Raw genomic sequence first — 10,105 nt, forward strand, 5'->3', positions numbered from 1 at the left:
CCGGGCGGGCTGCGCCCCGGCCGCGAGCTGGGCCCCGGCCCTCAGCACCGGCCCCCGGCCCGCGCGCGGCCCCTGTGCGGCCGCGGCTGCGACCCCGGCTCCGGCCCCGGCCCCGGCTGCGAGCTGCGCTGCCGTCCCGGCGCCTCTTCAGCAGGGGAGCTGCACAGCAGCTGCCATGTTGATACAAACTGCATCCTGGGAGGCATGTCCCTCTCAGGCCGTTTAAAGAGAAACACTCCGAGGCTCGTCGGAGGCTGCAGGAACCCAGACAGCTCCATCTACAGCCGGTAGGAGCGAACAGTGTCGAGCGAGCAGCCAGGCGGCGACGGACACGCCCTGAGCCCCGGGCCAGCCCGTCGTGGAGCCCGGGCCGAACCGCTTGGCCTCCCCCCCAGGCCCCCCTGGCCTCTCACCTGGGGTCCTCGCCTCCCCGGGCAGCCTCGGGCGAGACCCGGAGGCTGGAGAGCCGAGCACAAACAGCCGCGCGCAGCCAAGGCGACGTGCTGGGGTCTGGAGGCGGCTTGATTGGCTCCGACAGCCTTCCTCCCGCCGGATCCCCCTGCTCCTCTCAAACCCAGAACCCGGGTCGTTCCCTTTCAAAACCTGCGCTCACAAAGGGATCTAAGAAACCCGTCACACCAAAGAAAGCCCGAGTTCATGTGACCAGCTCTGTGCAGTCCGGGTTCCAGGGAAGCGGGCTGTGGTTCCAAGGGTAACAAGGGGGTTGGGTGCTTTTGTGAAATGCCCGAGTGTTGTTTTCGACATGAAAGGACACAATTCCGAGAATCATAGAGTGCTAGGGCTGGAAGGGGCCGGACCCGTCATTTGGGAGGAAACTGAGGCCGGGTGGGAAGGGACTTGTTTACCCTAAGTTGCAGTTCCAGTCCCTGTAGGAATGCTCTTTCTAACCTCGAGAGATACCCCAAAAGAAATGGTAGAGCTTAGAGTTGGCGGCTCCCTTTCCTGGACAGGTTCACTTATACATGTATTTGTGGAATATCTACCAGGTGGCAAGAACTAGAAAGGAAATTGGGGAAGGAAGAAAGAAAGAAGGTATAGACAGGCCTCCTGGATACAAGTGACGAAAACCCAACTGGAACTAACTTGGGGCGGGGAGGGGGGGTGGAGAAAAGTAGAATATCTTTGTTCACCTAACTGGACCCCAGGGAGGCCGGGGGTGGAACTGCCTTAGAAGACAGCAGGAACAGGACCCAGTACGCCGTCAGCTCAGATGTCTCTTTAAAAATGGAAAGTTACGGGGCGCCTGGGTGGCTCAGTTGGTTAAGCGACTGCCTGCGGCTCAGGTCATGATCCTGGAGTCCCGGGATCGAGTCCCACATCGGGCTCCCTGCTCCGCAGGGAGTCTGCTTCTCCCTCTGACCCTATGCTCTCTGTCTCTCATTCTCTCTCTCTCAAATAAATAAATAAAAAATCTTTAAAAAAAAATGAAAATGGAAAGTTACGGGTAAGGGTAAGGCCAGTGCCAATCCATTTCCTTCCCTTCCCAGAGGCTGGAGATCCCACCTAGGTCTTGGTGCACTTCCTACCGTTCATCAGTAAACAGTGCATACCGCTGGCTTTGGTATTTTAAATGTTTATGTGAATGATGTAACTCACTCCATATCAAGTTGCAGCTTGCTTTTCTTTTCTTTTCTTTTCTTTTTTTTTTAAAGCATCATTGTTTTTGAGAGATAGTCCTGTTTAAACAAGAGTATCTGGCTCATTCATGTTAACCACCGTATAGTATTTCACTGAATGAATAAACTCCCGTTTACTTCCCCTTCCCCCGGGGGAATTAAAACAAACCTGCTGGTAGGAACATCTGCATTCATGTGCGATTGCCCATGTTTGAGTTTCTCTCGGAGAGATCCCAAGACACAGAAGAGTGGGTGACGGGGTGCCTTCCTGTTCCCTGTGTTCACCAAATCGCTCACCAGTGAGATGGTGCCCAGCGACGCTCCCACCAGCTGTGCGTGGGGTCCTGTTTCCACAGCCTTGCCAACACTTACTGATAATGGACTTCGAACCTTGTCCACACAATGAGTTTGCAATGATAGTGCGTTATTTTACTTTGTGCTGATATTTGTATTTCCCTGATTATTAAGAGAATGGAACATCTTTTCACATTTACTAGACATTTGGTTTCTCCCTCTTCAAATTTTCTCTCCATATCCTTTGCCAGTGTTTCTGTTGTGAGGTCTTTTTCTTAACTGGTTTATAGGTGTTTTTGGAAAACATATTGTGGATATGACCCCTGTCACCAAATTTAATGTGCTTACTGATAGGATCGCATCGTCATCTACCGTTTTGCTAGTTGTTTTCTTTGTGTTCCAAGTCTTCCATAATTTCTTTCTCTTTCTTTGCCTGCATTTGGATAGAGTATTTGTTTTTTAGTAATTCTATTTTCACTGTACACTTATAAGTTATACCTCATTTTTAATGGTTGCCCTAAGTTTTAAAATGTACAGCTTTAAATTTTAATAGCCTACTTCACGGGAGTTATACCCCCTCAGTATGGTGCTTTAATCTTACAGCAGGTTACTCACCATCCTTTGTGTTATTGGTAGCATACATTTTATGTTTCCAAATGTTATCAGCAGGAAGCGTGAGTCCTCTAACTTTGCTCTTCTTTTTCAAGATTGTTTTGGGCCATTCGGGATGCCTTGAACTTCCCTTTGAATTTTAGGGCCAGCTTGTGAATTTCTGCAACTAAGCCAGCTAGAATTTTGATGGGGCCCAGAAATCAACTAATCAGCTAATATCCCACGGAGAAGCACCTAGATGAATGAATATATGATCATTCTTTTTCAGACGAATGTGAGATGGGAAATTCAGTATTAATTTTGGATTTTCTTGTTACCAAAGTAAAACGAAAGACTTCAACCACCGAAGAGTTAATTACCTGATTTGAATTTATTTTTCTTTGTCTTCTAGCGTATGTGAAAAGGGAAACATAAAAATATGCCTTCCATTTGACATGTTTCACATGAAGCTACTTTTATAACTGTATATCCTCTCAGTATATTCCCCCCTCAAGATTACTAGTTGTACATTTGATATATTAATATTAAATATTCTGTAGTCAGCTGAAATTTTTTGCTATAAGCTTTTTACAATAGGAATTGTTCCAAAAACCAGACATGTATTTTTTTAAAAAAGATTTTATTTATTTATTTGACAGAGAGATAGAGAGAGCCAGAGAGCACAAGTGGGGGGAATGGCAGAGGGAGAGGGAGAAGCAGGCTCCCCGATGAGCAGAGAGCCTGATGTGGGGTTCAAAGCAGGGCTCGATCCCAGGACCCCGGGATCATGACCTGAGCCAAAGGCAGATGCTTAACCCACTGAGCCACCCAGGCGCCCCCCCAAAACCAAACATGTAGAGCAGTGTTAAAATGAGAGCTGGGACGCCTGGCTGGCTCAGTTTGTAGAGCATGCAACTCTTTTTTTTTTTCCCCTTAAGATTTATTTATTTATTTGAGAGAGCAAGAGAGCGAGAGAGCATGGACTTGCACGCGTGCAGTGCGGGGGGGGTGGTGGGCAGAGAGAGGGAGAGAGAATCTGAAGCCGACTCCCTGCTCAGGGTGGAGCCCTACGGAGGGCTGGATCCCACAACCGGAAGATCATGACCTGAACCGAAACCAAGAGTGGGTCACTTAACTGACTTAGCCCAGAGCATGCAACTCTGGATCTTGGGGTTGTGAGCTCGAACCCAAAGTTCAGTGTAGAGATTACTTAAAAATAAAATCTTTTTTTTTAAATGTGAGCAAAAGGTGTTTTATTTCTTAAATGGTTCTTCTCTTTTACAAACACCTTGTATATTGTTTTATTATTTCTAATTTATTATGCTGTGACTATGAAAAGGAGTCTGAATAAAATTGGTTATTTGGAATTTGTTGTAATTTGTTTTGTAGCCAGTTTTTGTAAATATTTCATGTATTTGAACATAAAATCTCTAATTGGATAAAATTAGTTAAATATGCTTTTCAAATATTCTAGATTCTTACTAATTTTTGTTTGTTTTATCAAATAGAAGTATATAGAAATCTCCCTTTGTGATTTTTTTCCAAAATTTTCCTCATAGTTCTGTCATTTTTTGCTTTATATGTTATGAGTCCATGCTGTTAGGTATATTGTACCTTATTTTTTTCATAATACAGTGATCCTTTTTATCCTAGTAATGCTTCTTGCATTAAAGTTGGCTTTGTCTAACGGTATTTACTAGTCCATTTCCTTTCGATGAGCGTTTGCTAGTATGGCTTTTCTCCCCCAACTCTTTACTTTGCACCATGTCGTACTTTTAAGTTTTAGGGACGTCTCTTGTAAACAGCATGTGACAAGATGTCAAGTGTCATTTTGTCCATGTCTGGGGATCGAGGCTAAGGTCCAGAGCTGAGGACCAAAGGTGTAAGCTGGGACCAAAGGCCCCACAATTTACTTCCCTGTGGCCAGAAGGAGTCGGGACACTCACCTGCGGAGCTTTACCAGGAAGCGCGCCCTCACCTCCTCCCCACACATACAAAGAGGACTAGAGAGAAGGCGGTTCCTGGCCATCCTCCCCCTTCCACGTGAGACCATTCAGTGTCCTCGGTGGGGCCCAGGACTTCGCTCATTGCCTTTTCCAGACTCCCTCTTCCGTCATAGGGAAGAAGAGAAGCACTTGGTACGTATCCCCTGAAGTCTGTGAGCATGCTGGCACATGGAAGCAGATGGCTTTTAAAAGTTGTTGTTGTTTTAAGATTTTATTTATTTGACAGAGAGAGACACAGCGAGAGAGGAAACACAAGCAGGGGGAGTGGGAGAGGGAGAAGCAGGCTCTCCACCGAGCAGGGGGTCCCATGTGGGGCTCGATCCCGGGACCCTGGGATCATGACCCGAGCCGAAGGCAGACGCTGAATGACTGAGCCACCCAGGCGCCCCCCCAGGTGGCTTTTAATGTAGCGATTTCTGAAGGCTTAAAGACATCACAGGAAAAAGGAGGGGCTACTCCCACCCTGTTCGAACCCTCGAACCCCAGTGGTGCAATAAGACCCAAGCAGTTGCCTTGCGCTCTTGTAAAGGAGCACAGCATGTGGGGGGCGGGGGACCCCTGGTGTGCTCATATGCCACAGGCCACATAATGGGTGGCTACTCCTGGGAAGAGTTAGGGGCAGACATTTCTTGATAGCCCTCAGGAAATGCTTCTCCATGTCAGAGGAATTCAGGGTAGAGCTGAGTACTACCCCAAGACAACCTCACATCCCCCTCCAGGAACCCACTGTACCAGTGGAACCCCACAGTCCCAGGTGGCACCAAGCTGAACGAAGTCTCTATGGCAACACACATGAGAACATCCTCCTTCGTGTCCTTTTGGAACTCTCCATGCTTTGGCCAAAAGTGAAGCTTTGTGAAGTCCTAAGCTGGAGTCTGGGTGAAGCAAGTGTGGGAAGACCAGGGAGAGAAAGGAGGAAGGGTTTGAGGAGCAGACCCTGTGCTCTCCCCACCAGTCAGAGGACACAAGGTCTGACTGAGTTTGCCACTGAAGTTCAAGTATGGTTCAGACTGAAGCTGGAATGAGACTCTTCTGGTGAGGGAAAGCGGTGAAACATTTTGGAATTTTGACAACATGTCATCATGGTACAGAATAGCCAGCAAGAGGAGAGTTGACATAATGTGATTATGGGGCAGTCTTGGAGAAAGGAAAATTTATGCCCCAAGGAATATTTCTCACTAAAACTTCAACGCATAGAGCTGGATCTTTGTTTAGTTAGTTTTATAATCTGACAATGTGTCTTTTGACCAAAGAGCTTATTTTCTATTCATAGTGAACGGTGAGAACTATTTGGGTTTTTTCTGTCACCTTATTTTGTGATCTTTATTTACCATAACTTTGCTCATTTCCCCCTTTTCCCACCTTCTATTAGATGAATCAAGTTTTCCTAATTCACCTTTCCTCCCTCTGCTAGGAGCCCCTCCTATTCTTTTAGAGGCTATGATGAACATTTAAGTTTGTATGATTGACTTACAAATATGTATGATTGCCCTTGCCTGGAAATTACAAAGACCGTAGGATGCTTTCACTGACATCATGCTCCGTCCTTCCTCCCCACTGTCTAGTGTCATAGATACTTTGTTTTGTATCTCTCAAATTTATCTTTATTATTGTCTTATGAAGTCCACATGTGTTAATATTCACCCATATTTACTGTTTTTTTTCCCCCCCTCATGATTCTCCTTATGATTCCTCCTCCTCTGTACTGGGTTCAAGTTTCTTCTTCCCAAAGACAGTCCTCAGCAGTTTTTCAGCGAGGGTCTATAACTGGTTCATTCTCAGTCTTTATCTTCTGACAAACGTCTTTATTTGGCGTTGCTTGTGTGTGATAATCGAGCAGGGTACAAAATCTAGGTTGACAGTATTCTCCCTCACCACTTTGCAGGTGTTAGCTCGTTGTCTTCTGACTCTATTGTTATCCTAGAAGAGCCTATGGTCTTCTCTGATACCTTTTCCTTTCATGTCAATCTCTTTCCCTGGCTGCTTTTAAGATTTTCCTTTTGTTTTTGGTGGTTTTAGTTTCACCACGATGTTTCTAAGTGTGGCTATACCTTTGGGCCTCTTGAATTTGAGGATTTATGTCTTCCATCAAGTCTTGAAGATTGTCAGCCATTCTTTTAAGAATGTATTTCCTCCTAATTTTTTTTTAAATTTTTAAAAATTTTTAAAAAAGATTTTATTTATTTGAGAGAGAGAGAGAATGAGAGATAGCACGAGAGGGAAGAGGATCAGAGGGAGAAGCAGACTCCCTGCTGAGCAGGGAGCCCGATGTGGGACTCGATCCCAGGACTCCAGGATCATGACCTGAGCTGAAGGCAGTCGCTTAACCAACTGAGCCACCCAGGCGCCCTCCTCCTAATTTCTTCATTATCTTTTTCTAGATGAGAAAATCTGATTAGATAGGTGTATGGTAGGTGTTTTTGTCTTTGCTCTTAAACATATCATATGATATATCTCCATCCATGATTTTCTCTTTCATTTTGGGTATTTTTCTCATCTGTAGCTCATTTCCCTAATTCCTTTCAGCTGTGTCCAGGTAAGTTTTTTAACCAGTCCGTTGAATTTTTTAAATTTCAGTGACTATTTTATTTCCAGAAATTTTGTTGTTTTCTTCAAATGTCACTTTCTTTCTCACAGTATCTTGATTTTTCTTCACGTCTGATTTGTTTCTATTTGCCAGGCTTTTCCCATGCTGTTTCTTCTACTTTCTGCCCTCTGTTAGCTTTATGCCTTATAAAACTATTCCTGTTACATTCTATTTTGGATGATCTGTACACGAATTCAAGTTCTTGGATTTTGATCTTGCTGTTTATTGTATTCTCCCTGATGGCAGACTGTGTCCTTGTGGGTTTTGCAATTTGTAATTGTGAGCTTATGTTGAGCCGGGCTCGTGGTCTGGATTGTAGGATAGTTCCTCCTGTTTGGGGGTTTCCTTCAGCCAGAAACCTCAAGTGCTCTCATTGGCCCAGTGGCCCCAGTTTTTATGTCAGTTGGTCAGCCCTGTGGGTAATGTAAATTTGAATCCCAGCCGCCATGACATACAAGCTGTAGTTTTAGATTCTTAAGGAATATATCACCCTGCCCACTGCCATTACCCAAAGCCCAGCCTGAGGCATAAGCTTTTTGTCATTTGTGACGGCCATGGCGTTCTACCAATCAGATCTTTCAGAATTTACCATTCAGCTACAAGGAGTGCAGTTAGCTGGCAGCTGTAGTTATTAACGCCTTCAGGAAATGCCTTGGCTTTCAAGCTAAGTCCACGTTGTTCTCGGGCAGCCCCAGCCAGTGAGGGAGCAGGTGGGGTCCAAGGGCCTGGGCATTTCTACTCAACACAGGACTCCTCTAACAGGAATTATTTGCTCTAGAATCCTTTGGCTGGCTCAAACTCTGTCAGAACCACAGTATGTTCAGTTCCTGCTGCCCAAACCTGCTTGCACACCTCTTCCCTTTCATGGATGTTAGGTCTGTGTCCTGGTCTGAGACTTTGCCTGCAAAATCCTGCTTCCTCCTGCCTTTACCTTTTATAGCATTATTCCCCAGTAAACGTCCTGCACTCCAAACTGTGACTTGGTATCTGCTTCCTGAGGACCCAACTAGCATATCATCTTTTAGTGTTGGGGTGCATTTTTTCTGAACCATGTATTTTCTGAAGACGAGATCTTTAAGGGCCTTTCTCTGGAGGAGGCGTCAGCTCCAACTCTGACCTTCAACAAGCCCAAGGCCTGTATACCCTTCTCTTATATACCCACCCTCTTAGATGCAGCAACTGTTCACGTGCTTATAACGTGGGTGTTGTTTTGTCTTCGTTTCTGGTACACCAGGATTTCCCTTTACTCCTTTCTAAGCTCTGTATTTAAAATTATATTTATTATATCCCATCTGTTTTTTTTTTTTGAGAGATTTTATTTATTTATTTGACAGAGAGAGAAACAGTGAGAGAGGGAACACAAGCAGAGGGAGTGGGAGAGGGAGAAGCAGGCTTCCCGCGGAGCAGGGAGCCCGATGTGGGGCTCGATCCCAGGTCCCTGGGATCATGACCTGAGCCGAAGGCAGATGCTTAACGACTGAGCCACCCAGGCACCCCATTTGGAATATCCAGATGTTTGTATCAGGTTATACAACCCACAATATTTGCATTTATTCCTTTTTGCCCTATTTTCAAAGACAGATTATTTAAGTATATGTTTAATGTCTAAATTGCACTTTTAATGTGTTTAAATAATCATGTATAAATTGCACAATACTCGGGGTCAAAAGGAGCTTGATGATTACGTCAAATCAGGAATTTTGTTTATAGCTGTCAGGGAATGAAGCCTGCCTTAGGATTTGTGTAAGTGTACTGCCTCATCTTTATACACACACCTTTATACGCACTTCCAGGAACACATTATATACAAATTAGGGGAGAGCCTAATATGAAGACAGAAGGAACCCGAGCAAGGGTCTGTGAGAAACGGGGGAGACATCAGTGCCCCCTGCAGAGACCAGGGATAGCTGGGTGATGCTGAGCCATGACCCGAGGGGTAAGGAGTGTGCCAGGTGCACGGGGGAGCTGGGGGGCGGGGCACTGCTGCAGCGGGAACAGCATGTGCAGAGACATGGAACAGCATGGTGCTCAGGGAAGGCAGGCAGTTCAGTTTAGGCAGAAGATGAAAATAGGGAGGAGCCACCTCATGAGGGTCAGCTATGCAGGCCTAAAATTTGGATTTTCAGCAGTAGGTGATGGGAGTCATTGAAGGACTCTAAGCCAGGGAGTGAGAGCGCTCAGATTTCCCAGTAAGGAAGGTCACCCTGGGTCAGTATGAGGGATGGCAGGATGGGCTGGGGAGCTACACCCTTGAGGTCCAGGAGGACTCTGACAAGCCTTCAGTGATGTGGAGTAAGACAGAGAAAAGGAGAGCGAGAAGGTGACAGGAACCTCAGAGGAGCAGGGGTATCTTCCCGAGTGGAGATGAAATAGAGTAATATTTGAAGGGGCCAGCACAACCCTCACAGGTCTTGATGCTGTTGAAATGGTTATGGCACAGTTGACCCCTCTTGTCTTAAGCCTGCCCGGGAACAGGACAAAGATAACATAGCACTGCTACAGAACAACGGAAAGTTGGAAGGGATGGGGGCCATCTTTGGAAGCATCAGGAATAGAACAAAGTTGTAGAAAGATGAAGGTAAAGAAAGATGTCAGGAAGAGGCGGGCAGCAGATGGGTACCTTTCTATGGGCAGCAGAGGGTGGCTGATGAGCATGATGAACCTCAAATGTTCTCACTTAAGCACATTATTTTGGTGCCAGAACATAGGAGCATCCACGGAGGATTTGGCCTGGCCTCAGACAGGAGATGAGGATTGCCCTGGGAGTTGGAACCTGTAGTAAGCCAAACGTGGTCCCCCCAAAGATGTCCACATCCTAATCCCTAGAACCTGTGAATATGGTGCCTTACATGGGGCACCTGGGTGGCTGGTTAAACATCTGCCTTCGGCTCAGGTCATGATCCCAGGGCCCTGGGATGGAGCCCTGCATCCGGCTCCCTGCTCACTGGGGAGTCTGCTTCTCCCTCTGCCCGCCCCCCCCCTTGTACTCT

General features: G+C 46.2%; 1 protein-coding gene across 1 annotated transcript in view; it reads right to left on the reverse strand.

Annotated features, from left to right (window-relative positions):
* ZNF777 (zinc finger protein 777) overlaps positions 1-542 on the reverse strand; it is a 27,758-nt gene extending 27,216 nt beyond the window's left edge. Inside the window, exon 1 of the mRNA XM_073899359.1 lies at positions 414-542. The gene's annotated coding sequence lies outside the window, so the exon portion shown is untranslated. The remainder of the gene's footprint in view (positions 1-413) is intronic.
* Positions 543-10,105: the final 9,563 nt, after the last annotated feature.

The sequence above is a fragment of the Callorhinus ursinus genome, unplaced genomic scaffold (assembly GCF_003265705.2).
Source record: "Callorhinus ursinus isolate GAN/ISIS: 27379988/994484 unplaced genomic scaffold, GSC_fseal_2.0 scaffold12, whole genome shotgun sequence".
NCBI classification, from domain to species: Eukaryota; Metazoa; Chordata; class Mammalia; order Carnivora; family Otariidae; genus Callorhinus; species Callorhinus ursinus.